General features: G+C 38.7%; 1 pseudogene; it reads right to left on the bottom strand.

The window, feature by feature from the left end:
* Positions 1-769: 769 nt before the first annotated feature.
* LOC148022444 (uncharacterized) lies at positions 770-9002 on the bottom strand (annotated as a pseudogene).
* Positions 9003-23049: the final 14047 nt, after the last annotated feature.

Raw genomic sequence — 23049 nt, 5'->3', positions numbered from 1 at the left:
TGTCCTGGCAAGAGAAGATATCCGGTGCTGCAAAAGATGGATGAGCAAGTATGGGAGAGGATGAACTTATTGCAGATGGAGGTGCGGGTAATTGCTTCACATCTTGATCGGGATGCTTGTGGCCATAAATGGAAGCGTTTAAGATGGCATCAATTCCATGGATAGCCATTCTATTGGTCATGTATATGTCCGGATGGGAGAGATGCACATCGTCCACTGTAAAATTGGCCTCTGAGTTGTTTGTTATGAGCAAGGTTTGGCCTGCCAGAAGCGTTTTTATAGGTTTCAACTTTTTCTACGGGGGTCTCCTGCACTACTTCTTTCTTGTGCTTGTACAGACACTGGTGTAGAGCACCCTAGTGCAGAGATGAAAGCACTAGTAGAGAAGAAGCCATCTCGCAATAAACGAAGGGGCTACCATTCTGTGTGTAACAATACACCCTTCATGGCCCTAGGTAGACTCCCCCGACTGCTGCAGCCTTTGCCCATTCTCTCTATCACTCACTTGGTTTCATCCAGCTTGTCTTCTCTATGAGTCATTTATATTCCTATTTCGCATCTGCCCTTTAACTAAACACAAACGTAAAGGCATTGTTTAGATGCCAGATATGTCCTCAAGATCAGTGCATCACAGTACTGCTAAATATTTTGTTGCTCATATTTGAATGCGTAGGCCTCGGCTCTGCATTTATGAGAGGGTAATCTAGCTAAGTCTAGCGACTGCATGCTGTATACAAGGAGTAGGCAACATATGGATCTTTGGGTTGGGTTAGTAGCTGTAGATGACAACAAAAAAAGATAAGACTGCCCTTGGATTGAAGACCAGCAGCTCCTCCAGATTACTATATTGGCCTCCCTCCCTTGCAAATGAGTCATACCCACTCAGAGCCCCAAGGCCATCCTGGGAGCTTTCATGTGTCAATCTCTTCACACGGCCTGCAATCACCCAGCATACGAGCATTGCACGCCTGCCATCCCCAATGGCACCACAGTCATAATCATTGTCTGAGAAGATAATTGAGTCATGGGCCTTGCCACTACTTCCAATTGTGAAGATACGAGGCTGGCCCTTCATGGGGAATCCCGACCTTAGGACTTGGCACACACCACATGCATGTAATGGATGTGCACAAGTATGAAGAAGACCATGGTTTGGCAAAAGAGCAGGACACAGTTGTGCTGTAGAAGCACAAAAGCTCATTGCCATCATCCTGGCATTGGGAATAGTGTTTGGTTCTAGAGCTGATGAGCTTGCTGGCCTTGGCCTTCACCATGTCCTTGTATTCCTCGAACTTGGCTACAGTCTTTGGACTGTTCAGGATCTTGAAGATCCACTCCGGCTTGGCTCGTGGTATCAAAGAAAATGCAGACTACTTTATTTGTACACATTAATATAATTAAGGTCCAATTGGAACCCCTGTCCTTTCTGCACAACATGCAATTTGAAGTCCCACTCTTCTGGCAATAGTACTACACTGACTACAGTGTGCATGAGAAGACATCATGCATGAGATCATGAGAGTTAGCCACGTGCCACATGCTTTAAGGTAGGCCCCCCACTTAATTGAACAAGAAGGTTCCCCTTAATTATTACACTTAAGCTTATTCCCTATTTGCAAATCCGTTGTTTGTGTACATCAAATACATGTATCAAAACTTCTTTCAAAACAAACAAAGTATGTTGTTGTAGAGCCCCACTTGGACTCTTCATCACAAGAAAGAGCAAACTTACACCTAGCTCCAAGCCATTAGTCTTCCTCACTCTTCCTATCCTTTTGTTTTCCCTCATTTTTCCTCAACTTTCCAATCCCTTATTTTGGCCTCATATCCACTTATGTGCTCATCAACTAATGCCAATGTTTACAAAATTTGACCCCATCACTTTAAGGAAGTGTTTAGGAAAGATTACTTCTTTTTAATTGTTTTTAATTGTTTTTAAGGAAGTGTTTGGGAAATATTGCTTCTTTTTAATTGTTTTTAAGGAAGTGTTTAAGAATAACAAACTAGTATAGACTATGATATCAACTACAAGTATGGTTTTAAATGTAACTCTATTGCTAAACTAGTATAGACTATGATATTAATTGCGCAACTAAAATATGTTATTAACGTAAACTATGTTATGGGCCTTTTTTTGCAGTCTTGGAGTTTTAATTGTGGAGCTCATAATTTCATCAACCTTGGACTGAAGATTGAAGATACTCAAGTAAGGGATGTCTTCTCCTACAAGCACATTAAGAAAATGCACGTGTAACTATAAGTGTGCACATATTACTGAAGGTTGGCAATTAGTGAATCGTAGTACTTATTTTAGACACACTAGAAATGACATGCTTGGGATTACACATTCTTCTCTAGAAAGATCACATCCTAGTGAACCAAGGGACTCATATGTGCAAGGAGATCATCTTGAGAACCGAAGGCACGAAGAATCATCTCTAATGCATGGTGAAACTAACATAGGTGAATTAAATAGACGGCATAGGTGGTGTGATTTCCTTGAATATTGTAATGGTGGGAGGAGTGTTTGTCCACAAACTTTTATTAGGCACCAAGAGTTGAAGGCCAAACATGATGCACTAAGTATGCAAATTGGTCTTACTCCTTCTAATGAAAGGCAACATGAACAAGGCAATGATCAAACTATCAATACTTCTATAAGTCCCTCCTTTAGTCATGACAACAACTCAATTAACCATGTTGATTCTCCTCAAATAGATCCTTCTATAGACAATCACATATCTATTACTGGGCCATCATTATATCAACAAACTATACAAAAAATAATTGAGCTTCAAGCTCTTTGGGATGAGAATCAAATATCAATTAGTGCACAAGAGAAGATGCTCTAATTATTGATTTGAGACATGGGTAATCCAAGGGCTAGGGCTCAAAGAGTTGAAGAGTGCAAGCCAAGTTTAAATAAGCTATTAGTGCAACTACCTGATACATGGGATGGAAACCTTGATGGAGTGAGAGTCCCGACATCTTGGGAGCAACTTGAATCTATGTATCATGGTCTTGGCATGGTCCAACCTGAGCGCTATAGATTTTGCATGGGAAGTAAAAACAATGATCATGAAATTGAACTTCTTACACCTAGTAAAGAAAATTCTTATGCCAAAGATGTAGTCTTATGTTTTTGCAAACAAAATATGTGAAAAAGAATACTAAAGCGTGATTGTATTGAATGTTGTGAAAAGTGTAAAAAATGTAATAAACCAAGGAGAGAAATGTTAGTTATTGATTATTTACCTCTAAAGAAACAATTAGAGCTTTTAGTGCAATCCAAGACACTTTGTCATGATTTCCTAAGCATGTGGCGTCACAAAACAAGATGGTTAGGGAAAGACATCCATATGCAACTAGAATTCATAAACGAGTTTTGGGATGGAACAAAGTGTTCGCGACTATCAAGATTTTTGGAGTCCTGATGCTGAGTATGAGATGGTTGTTGCGTGCAACAACCCTACATGTGGAAAAGTATATACAACTTTTCCAAGGTCTTGTTTTTCAATAGTTCTAGAACAAGGTTTTGACCAAGAGATGCAAGAGTATAATTTTGTTTGTAAAAAATGTTGACATCTCAACAAATGTAAAAGGAAAATGTGTAGAGGTGATCCTCGAAACTTGGCACTTCTTTTACATTGGGATGGCTTCCAAGTCTCTTGTACCACTCAAAAGGACTGTGATAAGGTTGAAATTAAGGTCCTTAATGGTGGGAAGGGTTCCATATTAGGCATTATTCATGTTTTATTTATACCTTTTAGTTGCTCTAAATTTATTCGTAATACTCCTAATGTATTTCAAACTGTTTTAAGACCACTTATTAGTGAGCTACAAGACCTTTACATAAATGGTATGCAAGTGTCATACAACTACCCCGTAGAAAAGATTTTTGAAAATCCAATGGAACAATCAAACTTTTGTGTTGTTAGATTAATGCTAATGATGGTTACAGGGGATCATCCTGCAGAATGCAAAATAGGATCCTTCAAAGATGGTGAGAAATTCTTTTATCGTAGAGACAAAGCCCAAGCTACTCTTGATACTAGTAATCCCTCATTCCAAGGACGTTACCTTTACGATGGTAGTCAATATCAAGCAAGATATCCTCCAACCCAAGGGTCCATAGGTGAAATGATTGATGCCTTATCAAGTTCAAAGAGGGCATCCACACAAGCTAAAAAGGATGCAAAACTAAAGCTTGCAGGATTAGCTGGAGAGTCTATATGGAAACTGTATGATTTGTATGGTTTTAACTTGTCAATAGACTTGGTATATGATGCGATGCATGTGTTATCTCTAAATATATTTCAAAAATACATACGAGTACTCATGGGAGCCATGTCCAATGAAAAGAAAAAGATGATAGATTTTTGTTGTGAAAATGCTTATAAGCTTTCTCCACCCTCTATTTGTCATGGATGATGGCCTCATAATCCAAGTAAGTACAATGAAAGCTTTAAGTCCGAAGAGAACCAAAAGTTCATCCAATGGTGCTTAACATATATTTTAGGTATAGTTGATGAGATACCAAAGTCAATTTTTGACCTAAGTTTGTTGCTCATAGATATTGCACATGTCTTTTATAGTTATAGTCGATGTATTGGTTGGTCAAAAGAATGTTTAGGTGTTGTATGTACTTTGTTTTCTGCTTGGAGAGTTCGAAAGGAAGAAGCCTTTGGTGCTACTTCTTCTCCCTTAGAACACGTTGCGGGAAATGGAGAACTACTAGATGACATATTGAGACATGGATCGCATGATGTGTATTGGTGTTGTGACTTTGAGCGAATGGTAGCATTATATATAGCGGTAAAGACTAATAATCGCTTTAACAAAATATCTTATGTAAATTATTATAAGAGGACATTCTTCACTTCAATATTTAAGTTATTAGAAATGGAAGTAGATGGGCTTTTGCCACATGAAAGAATGCTTATCCAGTACATGCCTGTCTTGTTTTACCTGATGGTTATGCTTTCACTGATTACTAGACACCGTGTTGTTATTCATTTCATGAGAATGGCATTGTGGAGGTTTCTTCAATTGAGAAGGCAAAGGAGATGTGGAAAGTTTTTGAAAGAGATGATTCCCAATATCCTTGTAACATAATGATGCGTAAAAAATGCATTTTAATCACAAAAAAGAGAAGAGAACATAGGCCCCTTTCATCAGAAGAACAAAAATATATTGCGCAATTTCTTGGTCTTCAACAGAATACACTAGTAGGACATCTAGTTACCACATATAGAAGAATTCTTTATTATGGATAAATATACAAGATTGGAGATGACGTCGTGGTAAAAACTGACACTTTTTGTAGTATGTTAGAAAGTATAGGTCATTGCAAAGCAAGACTCACTAATTTTTTTTCCATTCAATGGGTTGGAGAATATTACACCTTTTTTAGTGGAGAATATTACAAGCAATGCATAATTGTAAAAGAAAATGAAGAATGCTTACTTATAGATCCAATCATGGGAATGAGTGTACTACAAACTCAACGACTTCCATTTACATGGGATTGGATAAGACCAATGAGTTCTTTATTGCACAAGTTTGTTCCTTTACCTTTACATAATAGACTTGTTGCATATGAGGTAAAAGATCTAATTCAAAGAACAAGATTATTACAAATAGGGGCAATTGGTTGTATACCTCCTTGGTTGGAAAAATATGATATTGTGTTGGCAAGAAAACATGATATGGATGGGGAGTACATTCATGCAATGATAAGAGAGGTAAATTATGAAGAAAAAATGTGCAAATTGTCATGGTTGAAGTGTGATCATAATAGAAGTACATGGAGAATTGATATTGATGAAGATATTTGGAGGGATTGGAACTTGTGTTGCATGGTAATGTCAAACTTTGAAGTTACAAAGAGAAGGAGAGTAACATTATCAATTGGAGAGTCTATAGATGTTCCAATAGTGTGGAGATCACGTGATGTAACTTGACTGCTTTAGAGAGAGAGTGTGTGTGTGTGTTGCATTCTTGGAGAAACAAATGGGTGCTAGTAGCATGTATATTAGGACGGTATCTCGTGGATATAGCTCATGTTGTGTCTCATGTATAGGTAGTTGGACCTTTGTGTGTATATGTGTATGTGTGTATGTGTGCATGTGTGATTATTAAAAAATGAGAAAATTTCTTGCTTGAAGAAGATTAATGTATGGATATAATCTCTTGTTTGAGGAATACTAGCATATAAAGTTATAAATTTGATTTTAGCTTGTATCTTGTTTGATTTTAGCTTGTCTCATGGTTTGTATAGTTGTATATTGTATCCTTTTTATATGATTGATTGATTCTTTATTGGTTGAATATTAACATAGTTTCTTGATTTAATTTTAGCTTGTCTCATGGCCTCCCTAAGTCAACAAACTCTAGATTCAATGATGCAAACTATCATCACTCTGCAAAAAATAATTGAGGAACTAAAATCAAAGAATGATAGTTCCAAACAAACATTGAGCATGAGTAAACTAGTTTCAATACAAAGTAAAAGAGTCCAGTTGCCACCTCAAAAGCAAATCAAGAGTATACAAATAGGGGATGTATCTCTGATGAAGACACCTACATATGACCAGATTTTCAAACCACCTAAAAGGATTAGTCAAGAAGACCAAGATGAGTTTAGAAAACCATTTTTACTAAAATACTATCCAGATATGCAAAATGTTAGGTATTGTGCTAATCACAGAAAAGTGTATAATTGGGTCAAGAGCCATGAGATTGGCAATGATTTGCGGTTTCATAATAATAAAGATGGCAAACATAGAATTTTAGAGATCATAGATCAAAACTATGATAAAATTTTATCCCTTGAGTCTCCTGGTGCTACTTACCTTTGGAAAAAGGAGGATATATATCTATACTATATTTCTCTTGCTCAAAATCTCAGAAAAGAAACTCAAGAGAAAAATATCATCTTTGGTGGATATATCTTTGGTAAGCATACTTATTTATCAAAATATTCTCACCATAGATTATATACATAAGAAATTGGTACTAATTGGCACAATTACTATGTTTTTTCAATAGAATAATCATAGCTTCGAGCAAGTAGATATGCAACAAAAACCGATAAGATTTGCAGTTTTCATCTCAAGTTTTATTTTTTCTATTGTATAATTTTTATTATCTTTATCTTTATTATAATCATTTCACTTTAAGTTTCTTAGATATATTTATCTTTCATTATATTTTCTCTAAAATTTTAGGATATAAGTGAGGAGGTGTATTATCCACAACTTATGGTGGAAGAACAATGTATCTTTTCTGAGAATAGTGCAACACATGTATCTACATCGTTCACTCATTTAAATATTTTAATATTTGGAGTTTTTAGTTTTTGATATTGACTTCAATTTTCTTGCTTGTACTAGTTGTAATCTCACAATGATGGTCCGCCTCTTGTTGCAATTTCTGTTTCTGAAAAATGTCAATAAAATAATAAAATGGTTAGTATATCTTGGTTTGTAGTCTTTTTTCATTTGATTGTCTCTAACACTTAACCTATGTTTCATGATTATTTAAACTCAGATCATACTTTTATGGAGCTACTACAAGGAATTTCATCTGTATGAGGAATATATACATATATTCTTAATTTTTGTATAATTTTAAATTAAAAGATATTTCATTTTAAGTTTTTACTTTTCTTGTATATAGGGTTCATGTAGTAGTGAACACTCTCTTCCACAAGATATGATCCAAGATCCTGAGGAGGTTGAAGTAGCACGAAAAAGTCTTCGTGTACGAAAGGTATGCTTAGCCATCTCTTGATATTTTATTTTAATATATGCATTTAATAAATTATATCTAATTACAAACTTATTGTGATAAGATGAGCGAGAAAATGCAGCAAAGCAAGCAACAACAAAAGGAGAGTAAGGACAAAAATAAGAAATTATCTAAGGTACTTCTTTGCATTTCTTTTTACTAAATGTGGCATAATTTAATTTTGTTAACTTTATTTTCTTGTTTATACTATAGACTCTCGACCATGTTGAGCCATCAAAAAGTGTGAATCCTTCTAATATAGAATTGCCATCAAGAACTTCATCGGTAACTCAATGTTATTAAATATTAAGACAATAGAGTAGCTAATTAAATTATGATGTAGTAGCACACTAATCTACGTTGTATTTCTAAAATGCAGGTTGTTAATGCATTTGAAGAGGAAGACCAAGAAACCATTCTCCTCAAATATTTAGACATCCAATCCATTGATGAGCTATATGCATCGTTAAAATCTACATATGGTGTTATTAAGAGAGATCCTACTTTTTTAGGAGGACGCAATGAGTAAACATTGCCAGCCATGAGAAAAGCTCTCGTGGATTGGTTACTCTATAGAGAGAAAATTCATGTCACAAAAATATCACAATAAACCTTTGAGTATTGATGATATATGTATCTTGAATTGACCTCTTTATTAATGAAGATAACATCTTTTAATTCTTTTTATTATTTTAATTTATATTTTTTACCATAATAGTAATTCTTAAAACTATCTACATGATTGCAACTAGTTTTCTTATATATAAAAAATACTATATGATTAGTTCTAACTAGTCTGTTTATATAGTAAAATTTCACTACATAGATAACTAGAGAATTTTGAAATTCCTATACAAGAATATTTTACTATATCACTAACTTGTAAAGTGTTCCACTTTTACTAGTTGAGACTTTTTCTAGAAAATTTCTCTTTTTTTTCTATATGGATAGGTGTCTAAAGTTCCTTGTGAATGTGCTTACAATATTCTCCTCTAATCATTCCTTCAACAAAACTATGAATAAAGATAGGAAAAGAATCAATGAGAATATTGTACAATTGCCACGAAAGTAATTATAATAGGCATGAAGCACGCATGTGGGATGGTGTGTGCTTCCATGAAGCACGCATGCGATGAGTGAAGATGGGATTGGGGGAGCTTCACACACACACACACACACACACTCACTCACTCGCACACATTTACCGCCATACTGCGCAGATGGAATGAGAGAAGAGACCGATTCAGACAAGCATGAATGTGCTTGCAATATTCTCCTCTGATCATTCCTTCAACAAAACTATGAATAAAGATAGGAAAAGAATCAACGAGAATATTGTACAATTGCCACGAAAGTAATTATAATAGGCAGGAACAATAGCTCCAGTACTACAAGCTGGGTTGAATATCTCAATACAACATTAACAAGGATCGCTGTCGTGGTCGTTTAGGGCCAGCTGTACTCTTGGCAAATTCATCAACCAAGGAAGGCCGATCGAAGGAGACGCTGTGGATAGAAACGCCATAGTGACCAGCGTCTAATTGGCGCTGCGCTTGTCGCAGGATCTCCCTGGCGAGCAGCCTTGTGGCAGCATCCATATTGTTGTCGTACAAGCACTGATCATCTGTCTGACAAGATGGTCGGTCTTCTCCTTCCTCTTCTCCGGACGATGAAAAATTACAGGTAGACGAAGAGGAGGGGCTAGATGTCTTGGAACCATGATTGAAGTCGCTCTTTGATGATGAGGACGAATATGGAGCAGAGCTACTTGTACTGTCGCTCACGCAGCTGCTATGGTCGTCGTGAGCATGGTCTCCTGGCCGGGTGGGCGCGACGATGCAGATATCGATAAGCTTTTGTACCTTGGCTGACGATGCTAGCGTGCCATGCACCACACTTTCCACCACAAAATCAAGCAGGGTCCGCTGGGATGCGAGGCTGAGACATGGACGACAGGCAAGATCATCATCATCATGATTTTCTTCATGGTAGCTCCACGCGATCCTGAAGTTGGGCAAATTGATAAGGCTGTTGCAGCTGCTCGACCTCACGCGGATGCCGTTAAACTGCTGCACCACTGCCGCAGCAGCAGCTTGGATACTATTTAGCTTTCCATCATGATCTGCAGGTCGGCTGTCGGCCGCAAGGCGGCAGCGGCGCAGACTGGCCTTCTTTTTGGTACTACTTTCTGAAGATGTTATTGAATGATTGTAAGCTGGAGCTGCGTCGACGACATGGACGCCCATCTTCAGGCCATGATCGTGATCAGCTGGTGAAGGACGTGCAGCAGTGGCCTTGAAACAATATTGTACGAAGTCCAAAAGCCCCATGGATTATTGAATTTTACAGGCGGTGGGTGATCTGATCGCTGAGAAGTACCGCACTACCAAACAGACAACGCGAGCGAGCGAGCGAGAGCAAGAGCCGAGGTCTCACAGAGAAACACAGATGGCAGAATAAAAGTTCTCGTGGGGTGCAGGGGCTTTTACATCACTCACGTGCTTTTGACCAATCCCGCATTTGGGGGTCACGTGGCACGCGTGATCGCTTTTTGGCTTCTCCGCCATTCTACCTACTTTTTTATGACCGTATCAAAAGAAAAAGAACCACTAAAAGAAAATGAAAAACTTGGGAAAAAGAAAATGCGGGGCGAAATCAAACAAGAAAACCCAACCAACCTCCTAAGGAAACTTGAATATAGAGTGTAAAATGCTATATATGAATCTGTATGAAAAAGGGTGGTTGTAACTTTTTCTCTTGTTTAAACTTCTTGTTTTGGGTCTTATGGCTCATTGTCATGTTAGGAAAGTTCGTGAGACATTCATTAGCTTGGTTATATTATGTGTTGCTACTAGCCTCAAGGTAAATCTATCGATCTTCTAGCTTGGACCATGCAAACATTGTTGCACTTCGGAGAGCACACACATTCCAGAAGTTAACGCAACTTGTAGACATGATGACAAGAAGTATCCGCCTTCAATCCAATCCTTTCTCTCAAACAGAAGAGCTCTACGTCCATTTCGATCCTCATGGCCTTCACCACATTGTGCATAGTAGCTCCTTGTACCCGTTTTTCATCTAGCTAGACAATCATTGCTATCTTCACTCATGGCACCATTCCTTTCTCACCCAGGTTTCTTTGAGAGCTCCTCATACAGTAGCTACCTTAATACCGAACCTCACCATACATGGCGGCATCTACACACCCTTAGTTCGAGCCACACCAAAGCATATGGAGCTTTTGAACACTTCCTATATAGGGAAACTTATTGAATGTAGGAAATTATCTAATATTTCATAAGTACATACATATGCATTCCCTACATACAACTAGGGAATCACTTTTCCCACATGTCATAGTAGGAAATCCTAGACATGGCTATATGAATTCCCTATATACAACTAGGGAATTCTATACATACATATGCATTCCTTACATATAACTAGAGTGTCACATTTCCCACATGTATGATACAAGGAATTCCTAGGCATGCGTATACGAATTCCCTATATATAGCTAGGGAGTTCTATTCCCAACATCTTATATTAAGAAATTATAGCTCATATAACTAAGGAATCCCATTCCCTAGATGTCATGGTACGGAATGATAGGTCAGACAACTAGGAAGTTCCAAGATGATTCCAAAAAACTACAAGTTCATGTTACCTGTGTTATTGTCTGTTGGATATGGGGAGCCACATGGTGTTAAAAGTGTTCAAAGAGTAGAGAGAGAGAAAGGGAAAGACTCCATATCCATGAGCCTTCAAGCTCTCAAGCTCATTCCTTCATTTCCACACACTCTACTGAAAAGCACACACACACTACAAGATAAAGTGACCTAGTGTAAATGTAGACTAGACTGACTAACTCTAGTCAGGTCACTGACTGACTACTAACCCGACTTATTTAATGTAGTCACATGTAGACAGCTGTACACACTAGCTTTCATAGATGTCGGTCATAGATGAAGACACACTGACGGTGAGCTTGATTTCTAACACTCCCCCTCAAGCTCAAAAAACAAAACTCAAATCATCTGCATCACTCCAAGTAGTTGTCTAAAGTGAATGAACTTATCTTTACCAAGTGATTTGGTAAAGATGTCTGCTACCTGGTCTTCAGTCTTCACATGCTCCAAGTCAATCTGATCTGCTAAAACCATTTCCCTGATGAAATGGTAGTGAACCTCAATGTGTTTTGATCTTGCATGATAAACAGGATTGCTTGCTAACATAACACTGCTCAAATTGTCACAGTACAACTTGACTTTGCTGTCCAAGTGTACTCCCAAGTCATTCAATAACTTCTGTAACCACTTAGCTTCACAGGCCGCTAAGGTCGCACCATGATACTCTGCTTTCGTACTGGACAATGCAACTGTAGGCTGTTTCTTACTCTGCCAACTCATCATGCTACTACCCAATCCAAATGCATAGCCACTGGTTGACCTCCTGTCATATGTGCAACAAGCCCAGTCAGCATCAGTGTACCCCATCAAGTCAAGGGTTTTCCCATATGCATAAAACAACCCATGATCTGTGGTACCCTTTACATATCTTAGAATTCTTCTGACTGCATCCAAGTGTGGTTTGCGAGGCTTCTGCATGAACTGACTGATCAGCCCCACAGCATAACTCAAGTCAGGTCTAGTGAACAAGCTGCCTACCATCTGTCTGTACATAGTAACATTCTCAATCTCTGTCCCAACATCAATCTGCAGCTTGACATTCTGCTCCAAAGGCGTATCCATAGGCTTGCAATCAGCCATACCATATTTCTGTAACATGTCATGAGCATACTGCTTCTGTAGCAGCCATATGCCTCGAGGTGTAGAGACAACCTCAATCCCCAAAAAATATTTCAGCTCTCCAAGATCCTTGACCTTAAACTCAGCCTGTAAACATGTCTTTATTTCTGCAATCCCATTTTCATCATCTCCTGTAATGATTAAGTCATCAACATAGACAACTAGAAAAACATAGCCACTATCTGTCTTCTTCGCAAACAGACTATGATCAGCATCTCCCAATCGGAAACCATGTTGCTGTAAATAACTGTTGATGCGAGCATTCCATGCTCTGGGTGCCTATTTCAACCCATATAATGCCTTTTTCAGCCGACATATATGTGCTGGAAATTCTCGATGTACATAGCCTTCAGGCTGTTCCATATAAACCTCTTCCTGTAATTCTCCATTGAGAAATGCATTCTTTACATCCATCTGCCATAGTTTCCAGCCTCTAGCTACTGCCAAAGCAATCACAGTTCTAACTGTAGCCATCTTTGCTACAAGGCTGAAAGTCTCCTCATAATCAAGACCATACTGGTGCGCATACCCTTTTGCAACCAGCCTGGCCTTATATCTTTCCAATGATCCATCTGATTTACATTTTACCTTATACACCCACTTGCATCCAACAGGTGCTTTGCCCTCAGGCAACTGTACCAAATCCCATGTACAATTTTCAGCCAAAGCTGAATATTCCTCATTCATAGCAGCACGCCAATTCTCATCTGCAACTGCCTCATCAAACTTACTTGGTTCTCTAAAACCTGTTACTTTCGTCATATAAGCATAATGACGGGCTGAATATCCAGTGTAAGTATACCTATCAATATGTCGTCTGACCCTCTCTGATCTCCTGAGCTGTGGCTCACTGTGAGCTTGCCTCTCATGAGGCGGCACATAACGGCTCTGTCTAGCACCTGGCGTCATAACAGACGGAATCCCCAATTCACTATCTAAGCTGTCACTGCTAGATGAATTATAACCTGCAATGAGTGGACCTCTTATATCTTCAAAAACCTTTTCTTTTCCCTTATCTGTTCTCCCCCTCACTGACATATCCGTGTCAGTGGATGCAGTAGTGCGACTCTGTAATCGTCCTGTCCAAGGACTCACTGTAGATGATACATCACCTGTCTGACCAGTCATGGAAGTACTCTCTGCAGGAGTATTTTCAACATGACTCATACTGGGTGAGCCATCAGTAGGCACTACAACAGGATTCCCATACCAAGATGCTAACTCATCAAATACCACATCTCTGCTTATGAGTGTCTCATGCGTAGAAGGTACATAACACTTATAAGCTTTCCGTTCCTGTGCATATCCAATAAACACACTTTTCACTGCCTTAGGATCCAATTTCTTCCTCTTCTCATCCGGTATATGCACATATGCAATGCTGCCAAATACCTTCAAGTGTGAAATATCAGGTTTATGACCATACAGCCATTCATACGGAGTGACATCATGAATCCCTGTTGTAGGAGTTCAATTCAGCACATATACAGCAGTCACCACTGCTTCAGCCCAATAACCATTTGGCAGACATTTTTCATTCAGCATAGCTCTAGCTGACTCCATCAAAACCCTGTTTTTCCTCTCTGCAACACCGTTTTGCTGCGGTGTATAACTGTTCCATACTCCTCAATGAAACATCCATCCTTGTTAAACCTCACTTGCAGATTCTGTTCTGCCATTTGACCCACAGAAAACAAATTCTTTGTTATGGTCGGTACATGTAAGACATCATGCAGGCCTTTCTTCTTGCCATCAGGCATCATCAATGGAACAATCCCTTTATGCTTTATGTCATGTTGGGTATCATCCCCAGTACATACATGACCATGTGTACCTGCAACCATCTCATCAAACCACTCTCCATGCGGGGTCATGTGGTTTGACGCTCCAGAGTCAATGTACCATTTGTTATCTCTATCATGTCTCGATGCATTTTTAGATACATGCTGCATGGCAAAGAGTCTATCAACCGACTCATCATGAGCACCACTGGAAGATGCATAGTGCCCATGTTGTCTACCCTTTGCCTTCATATCTCCTTGCTTCTTGTAACAATCCTTTGCAATATGCCCATACCGGCCACAATAATGGTAGTCCTTGTCCGTGTTGGACTGATCAGACGACTGCCATGAACCAGAACCACCACCTCTACCTCGGGGTGATCTCCCCCTGCCTCTAAACCCACCAGATCCACGCTGGCCTTGTGTATTTGCACCATGCCAATTACTCTGCTGCTGCTGCTGTCCATAAGTATTACGAGTGTCACCACGACCTCGAAATGAACCATGACCTCTAGATCCTCTGCCACGCTGGCTAGAGTACAACACAATGTCTCTACTCTGAGATGCACTAGAACCTGTATTCAAACCAAGTTTGACTTCCTCATGCAGCAACAAAGCAACTAGCTCTTCCCAGCTAGGGGGCTCTTCTCTGACAGAAATGGAAGTGTCAAAAGCTTTGTACTCTTTGCCTACGCCATTCAAAGCAACAGCAATCATATCATCTTCTGATACACTTGAGCCAATAGTAGCAAGTTGATCAGCTATGGTCTTAATCTCCGTGGTATACGTCTGGATGCTCTTGCCATTCCTAGACATGTTGTTGAACTGCTGTTTCAACTGGATCTTTCTTGCATGTGTCATGGTTCCATAATTTTTCATCAGTATGTCCCAAGCATCCTTCGGAGTCTCACATCCAGTCATTTGAATTACCATAGCATCAGATATACATAAGGAAAACCAATGCAGCACCTTGCATGCTCTTTCATTCCATAGCTTGTAGGCTCTTTTCTGTTCATTTGTTGGATTGTGTGCAGGCAACTCAGGAGCAACTTCATCTCCTGTACATAAATCCTAATAACCTCTGCCAACTAGAAAGTTTTTCATTCTGAATTTCCATAATGTAAAGTTCTTATTATCCAACTTCTCTCCAACTATCTGAGTGATATTGTCAGTCCCATGTGCATTAGCCATGATGCAATAGACTGTCTATCAAGTGCCTGCCTCCCTGCAGTCCAATAAGTATGACTGACTAAGTTCAATCCGCAACAGTTTATGACAGTTTTCTGCACTAAATTGCAGAAAAAAACTAGGGTATTTCAGCCCACTGACACCCCGAAACAACCCTCAAACAAGTGGTCTCAACTATAGATATAACTATCAATACATAAGCTATGTGTTTGCTTCAGCTTAAGCTTATGTAACCTCACTGCCAGGGTACATACATGCAGTCTGAAAACTGTAAACTGTGAGTAACCAGCAGCAATTTCAAGTCCAAAACTGAGTGTGTCAACAAATTCAGTTTCAGGTTGCAGTCAACCAGAATTCAGGATACCAAGCTCCAAGCAGCTCCAAAATGTCTTTTGACCATGTCAACATTTACTTTGTAGTGGCAAGTTCAATACATGAGCATCTGAGCAGGCATAGACAACCTGTCTTCATTGACCAATGGCATAAATCTCATGAGCTGTTTGTAATTAATCAGGACAGTGTAACTGCATTTATTTCAGCTTCAAAATTCAGTTTTCAATGATGCTCATTGCTTGCTTCAATTCTCCATGCATTCAGCATGTATAGGCCAATTCATATAGATGATGGAACCCCCAAGATGACCTGTATTGCTTCAGTAATGCACAGTACTTGTCATTGACTGTGTATGATAGTTTTCAGCATGTCATTGATTTTCAGATCTGAGTATTCTGTCATTAACTGTGTATGACAGTTTTCAGCCTGTCATTGATTTTCAGATCTGAGTATTCTAAGCAACTGTGTATGACAGTTTTCAGCCTGTCATTGATTTTCAGATCTGAGTATTCTGAGCAACTGTGTATGACAGTTTTTAGCCTGTCATTGATTTTCAGATCTGAGTATTCTGAGCAAAAGATCTCAGCTCCAAGACATTTGATCCAATGCATACATGCTTTGACACATTCTTGTGCTCCAAAGATACCTTCTGAGTGTAGTACAAGGCTCTTGTGTGTCAGTAATGACTGAATGCATGCTGTCCATTCATGTTTACAGCAGTTCAGAAATGATTACAGGTCTGTGTCTGTCACTCCAGCTCATAACAAAGCTCCCACACAAGCATTTACTCCTTGCACACTTCAAATACCTTCAATAGTGAGCATACATACTCTATGAACCTTGTCCAGGTGCCCCACTGAAGATTGACAGGTTGTTGTTCACTCAGATCAGCAGGCGCAGATTTTCAGATACAGGTTGCTGTCCATTCAGATCAACAGGCGCAGATTTTCAGATACAGGTTGCTGTTTTTCAGGAGGCAGTCCACGATTTTCAGACACAGGTTGCAGTCCACGATTTCAGGACACAGGTTTCAGGAGACAGTCCAGTATTTTCAGACACAGGTTTCAGGAGGCAGTCCACGATTTTCAAACTCAGGAGCAGTCCATGATTTTCAGAAGGCAGTCCACGCTGATTCCTTCCTTTGACTATGGCTTCATTTTCAAGTGTCCAGCTTCTTCCTCATTCCTTACTTCCATCTCCTTTGCACTGCAGGTTGTCATGCCCATTCTCCCACAGCCTCATGGATGAAGCTCTGATACCATGTTCAAAGAGTAGAGAGAGAGAAAGGGAAAGACTCCATATCCATGAGCCTTTAGGCTCTCAAGCTCATTCCTTCATTTCCACACACTCTACTGAAAAGCACACACACACTACAAGATAAAGTGACCTAGTGTAAATGTAGACTAGACTGACTAACTCTAGTCAGGTCACTGACTGACTACTAACCCAACTTATTTAATGTAGTTACATGTAGACAGTTGTACACACTAGCTGTCATAGATGTCGATCATAGATGAAGACACACTGACGGTGAGCTTGATTTCTAACAAAAAGGGCTACGTTTGCCTTTATGATTCTAACACCTAAAATTGTTTCTTTATCTATCATGTCATATTTGATGAAGACTCGCTTATCTCGACTCTTGATAATAACCATGACCACTCACCTACTACTGTCACGTTTATCAGTCAATTCCATTGATGATCTTCCTATCAAAAAGGCATCTCCCACTATAAGTTGGTAGGCTCCTCTTCATCCTGTGATTGTGCCACCTATCCTGCAAAAGCACTACTTGTTCCACTTGTTTCACCACCCCTTTCTATCCTTCCTATGTCAATTCCTATGCATTCACTCCCACAAGCTAATTTGAGGACCGCACGAAAATTTGATCGCCCTACACAGCCATCAAATATTGAATTCTGTTTTGAGAAATATGATAGGCCGATTAAGGATTTTCATTAACAACAATTATATCCTCCTTGAATATAAAAGCATTAAACCAAATAGAAAATCTATGTGATGAATGAGTTCTTTTCTACCCACCTAGTCAATGCTAAGTTATATTTCTCATGGGTAGAATACTCTCTAAGGAGGAGCTTCAAGAATGGGTGGAATGCAAATTTATAAGAAAGAGCTATGATCATACTTGGTTGGTTCTTGAGGGATCTAGTCCTCAATCTTCTCTAGTTATAGCACACTTCTCTCTTGAGAAAAGAGAGTGTATGTTACAACATTACAAGATCATGCACTTAGGTATTCACAAGACAATGTAAGGTGTACAAAAGATTAGTAAGGACCAATGGGAAGCAACTCAATAATGATGGTGGTCTCACAGGACAAGAGTGAAGCATAGATTAAGAATGAGTGAATGATGAGTGTAGCACACAATGTGTGGGATACCAACTAGGGTTGCCTTTATGTAGGCTACAAGTGGAAATCAACTCAATAATGATGGAGATCACACAAGAGTTAACCCAAAGTAAGCACACGAGAATAGTCACAACAAGTTGAAGCAAAGAGTGAAGCACCAACCAACAGTGACTTGATGAGTGTAGCATAGAATATGTGGAGTGCTAAATATGGTTGTCTTTATATGGGCTACAAGTGGAATGAGGCCCAAGAGGATGAGATTAAAGAGGAAAAAATTAGAGAGGACAAGAATTAGGAGGACAAGATCCAAAAGGAGTCTCAAAAGAGAAAACCCAATAACACTTTATAGAGTAATATACATGTTAGCCATGGTCATGGTCTCACACTTTATGGATCATGTATTATACCGTAAGCATGGTTGGACCTTAGTTATGTTAGTCTTATGTGTGAGGCAACCTTTATTTATCTTATGAATTTTAGTGCCTCATGAAGTGCAGTTTTGAGGCAGTTATGAAACATGACCTAAAGAGGCACTTTGTTGTGTCATTTTCGTGGATTTGATCATCGTGGATGTCTATGCTTGATGTATGATGGATTTATTTGGATATATTGAGGATCTGATAGTTCGCGCCACCATCTACTGTGTCTTTATCTTATTTGCAGCATGTTCTTTGTGATTAGTTCTTATTCTCTAATTTGTAGTGTTGAAGTTAGTGTGTCTCTATATGGTTAGTTCTGAGTTTCTATGAGTTTTGGTTATGAGATTTGGAATTTATCCCATGAAGCATTCTCTGTCTTATTATGTATTCTACATAGATCGGGCAGCAACACTTTGGCAATCTTGCCATGCTTTTCTGAATCTCTAGTGCGGAAGTTTTATAGCAAAATGACTTGAATTGATGCTAGAAATTTGAAGCTCTATCAAAAAATGACCCTGTTTGGGAAGGAAACCTAATTTCCTATATGCAATTTGAGAGGATTTCTGGGTTCAAAATTTGTGGAGAAACTTGAAGCAGTAATAACTGAGATTTGTGAAAGATGACTTTGTTTTATGGATGAACAACATATTTTCTATATCAAGTTCGAAGGATTTTCTATAGATATATGCTGCCATCGATTCTCTATGTCTCTATGTTCAAACACCATATAAAATGGCAAAGGTTGAGGCTACAAATTCGAATTTGTTGTATGGAGCATGATCCTTGTATGGAGTGCAATTTCTATATGAAGTTAATTTTCTGTTTGAAGTAGTTTCCTGCATGAAATAGTTTTCTTTATGAATTAGAATTGTTGCAGGAAGCAACTATGCAGTATCATAGCCAAGGAGATCGGCCTTATTCTATTGCTCTCTATTTTGGATGTTAAAGCATAATCAAAATAATATTCTTTGATAATATAAATCTGAGAATTTGGTTGATTCTTGAAGCTGTGGTAGATTGCTTGAAGCAACATGATGTAGATTAAAGGTTTAGCTTTGCATTTCTACATATACGTCTGAGAATTACCTCTACCCATCAAATGTTATTTTAACCCACAGCAAATCCAAAGAACTCAAAGAGTTATTGGCATGACAACAACAAGGATTATTGAAAAATGATGCTTGGGAAGCATGAGGAAATCCCATCCTAGATGAAGAAGTACTTTCTGTGTTTAGAGAGGAAGTCTAGGATTTTGGTACCTTTGTTGGTGCCATTACAACATATCATTCTCTAGCCACATCCAATGAATCTCCTCCAAGTCCCATTGAATATGAAAATGGAATAACTAAGTTCGATTATTTTCAACTCCTCCTGATAGAGCAACAGAAAGATTGTAGCATTTGGTATTAGGGAGTATTGTCTTATTGAGGAGTAGAGTGATTACAACAAAGAAGTCTCTTACTTTTAGTCCCTTACCACCAATAAAGAAGAAGAAGCCAAGAGCTATGAATCCTAATCCACCACTTAACCCTAAGGTTAGGGCATCTAATTTCTTTGGCAAAAAGAAAGAAGATCATGATTTCCATGTTGCATAGTTTCAAACAAGATGTGTGGCCAGTGGTTTTAATAATATGTTTGGGGATCAGGTCAAATTACAATAGTTTGTAGCAACCTTCAAGGGTAAAGCCATGGATTGGTACAATACTCATGATGCTAGACATTTCACAACATATGATAATATTAAGAATGCTTTTCTCAACAGATTTAGAAAATATAAGACTACTCAAGATGTTTCCAGAAAGTTAAAGCAAATCAAGCAAAAGAATATGTTAGTTCAAGATCATGCAAGAAATTTCAAGAACCTAGTGAATAGGTTGAATCAATAGGATAGGTCTTCATTGGATTTACAATACTCATATTTTGTTAAGGGGTTGGATAAGGGTATCGTAGGAGCCATTGCTAATACAAAGGTGAAAAATAATAATACAATTGGTGCATTGGATGAAGCGATACGAAGAGTGGAAAAAAGGCTTGGTATGAGCAAGTTTAAGAAGAAGAGTAATCAAGGTTCTTCTGGTTCTGCTTCAGATGGTAGTGTTGATGATGAAGATACCTCATCAAATTTTGAGACAGATTTTTTATCAAGTGATTCAGATGATGAAAGAAGTAAAAGGAGGCAAAGAGGCATAATGAGAGCATAATTTTGATGCCGAGAAGTGATTAAAAATAGCTAAAAATTACGAATATCAAGGGAAAAATATTCAACGTCGAAGGCAGCGGCTCGATCTAGGACGATTTTAAGCATAAAAGTGCTTTAAAGGTGCCCGAGCGACACTTGTTGATTTTTCATAATTTTTTAGATTGTTGTGAGGGTTGACAAGAGTTACTGGCCAATGTGGAATGCCAAGCCGGACGCCCAGGATTTTTCAGAGCTCAATTCGGAGTTCGGACAGGGAAATGGCCACAAAGTGGGCAAGATTTGAAAAGGTGGACATGAGTTGGGCCAAATGGTAAGTGACCTTTGGGGGGAATCGTGGCATTTTGGAGGATGACCAAATCGTAGAGAGAGAACACGTTGACAGGCGCCGAAATTTGCGCCATCATCATGGGAGATCCAACATGGAGGCTGCAAACAATCATACTAACCGATCATACCCTCGATCTTCCCTCTCTCTGCTGATCATATCGCCTGTCTTCGCTCCTCCAATGGTGGCCTGAATGCAGAGATTGAAATCTAGTCTTTCTCTCTCCTCCCTCTCTCTCTTCTAAGGGCAGATTCATGTGGTGAAGAAGAAGAAGAAGAATGGATGGTGAATGCTTGTCCAATGAAGACCGGATTGCTCCGTGGTTAAAGAGGAGGGTAGATTGCTGATTCCGGACTGTCATGGACATTAATGGTGGCTGGAAATCAGTCCCGAGACATGGCAAATAAAAACCCGCAACTCGCAAAGCACGGTAATTTCATTTTTACAAAGGAAATTGATGTTTTATGCAATTTGCTTCATGAATATTTATTCCCATGGGATGATTATGCATTATGATGTTATTTGCTATGAGTTTGATCAGTTTATGCTCAGAAAATCAGAAGATCATAAGTGTTGTGATTGAAATTAATGGTGTAAAACCCTTAAAACACGCAAAATATGGGAAAATTTGGTATTTTTGAGATATAAATGGAAAATATAACAAGACACACCAACTAAATTTGTGTTTTTGCTACAAATAAACCTAAGGGCCATAGCCCACAACTCATTTTGTATTTTCAGTCATTTACTATTGCGAAAAATACAAGAAAAAATAGGAAAAAACCATTGAAAATAGGGAAAAAATGGATTTTGAGTGCCGAAAATTAAGGAAAATTAAGATTCATGTTTGTGGATGTATGGGGGGTCTGAAGTATGAGATTTAGCCTCAGTTCAGTCCTAGCTTTATGTTTTAGTGAGTTTTTATTGCTTCTTATACAATAAAAACATGAAAATGAACCCTAAACTGATCAATAATGCACAACCTAAACGGGTGAGGGGGTGGAGTGTATAGAAGGTGTTTAAATGCTGAATGAAATGATGAAAATCTTGCTCGTTTCTATGCATATCATATAGATCGATCGATAATTAAAAATTAAGAACCTAGTAGCACGAGGGTTTCTCGGTGCTAGGTTTATGCAACGCCGCATACGAGCAATAGTCAAATTCATTGAAAGAATGTTTTTGCACTAAGCACAAATGCTGATTTTCTTAATTGTTTGAGCACATGGACATTCACAATTTGCATGACGCATAAAATGATAAAAGGTATCAGACAATACCTCCTGGATGCATGGCAATTGCTTTCTAGAGGATCATGACCAACGTTGTGTGAGTAAGGTTGTCCCAAGCTATAGGCTAGGAGTTGGGTCTAAGGGGAAAGTAAAGTGAGGTATGGTACATTCCTGGATACGATAATTTGGTACCTTGTGGAAATATGTGCGATATTGTGATATATATGTTTAGCGAGAATGTGAAAGCATATGCTAAGAAGTTGAAGGAAGTATTCCGTAAGTTGCAAACTTACATTCCCATTCCACCAGCTGCCCAATTGCAATACTTTTTGCATGGGTTGGACTTTAATATCCAAGTACAATTGAGCAGTGTGGCCTTAGCAGCTATAGACACTGCTATTACGCGGGTAGAGGGAGTAGAAGCACGATTACAAACGGCCTACTCTTCTCGAATGAATGTTAATGGGGGTTTAGTACCTAGTGGCAATCTATCATTGAGGAATGGAAGTCAAGGGATGCCTATGACTAACCCTATGGGGAGAGGGAGTATGGTTTCAAATGTACCTTTATTACCGGCTCCTCCCAGTGTGACTATGCCCATG

This window comes from Lygodium microphyllum, chromosome 17 (assembly GCF_053477565.2).
Source record: "Lygodium microphyllum isolate KBCC chromosome 17, Lygodium_microphyllum_v1.1.10, whole genome shotgun sequence".
Taxonomy (NCBI): Eukaryota; Viridiplantae; Streptophyta; class Polypodiopsida; order Schizaeales; family Lygodiaceae; genus Lygodium; species Lygodium microphyllum.
This window is presented reverse-complemented; position numbering and strand designations above follow the sequence as displayed.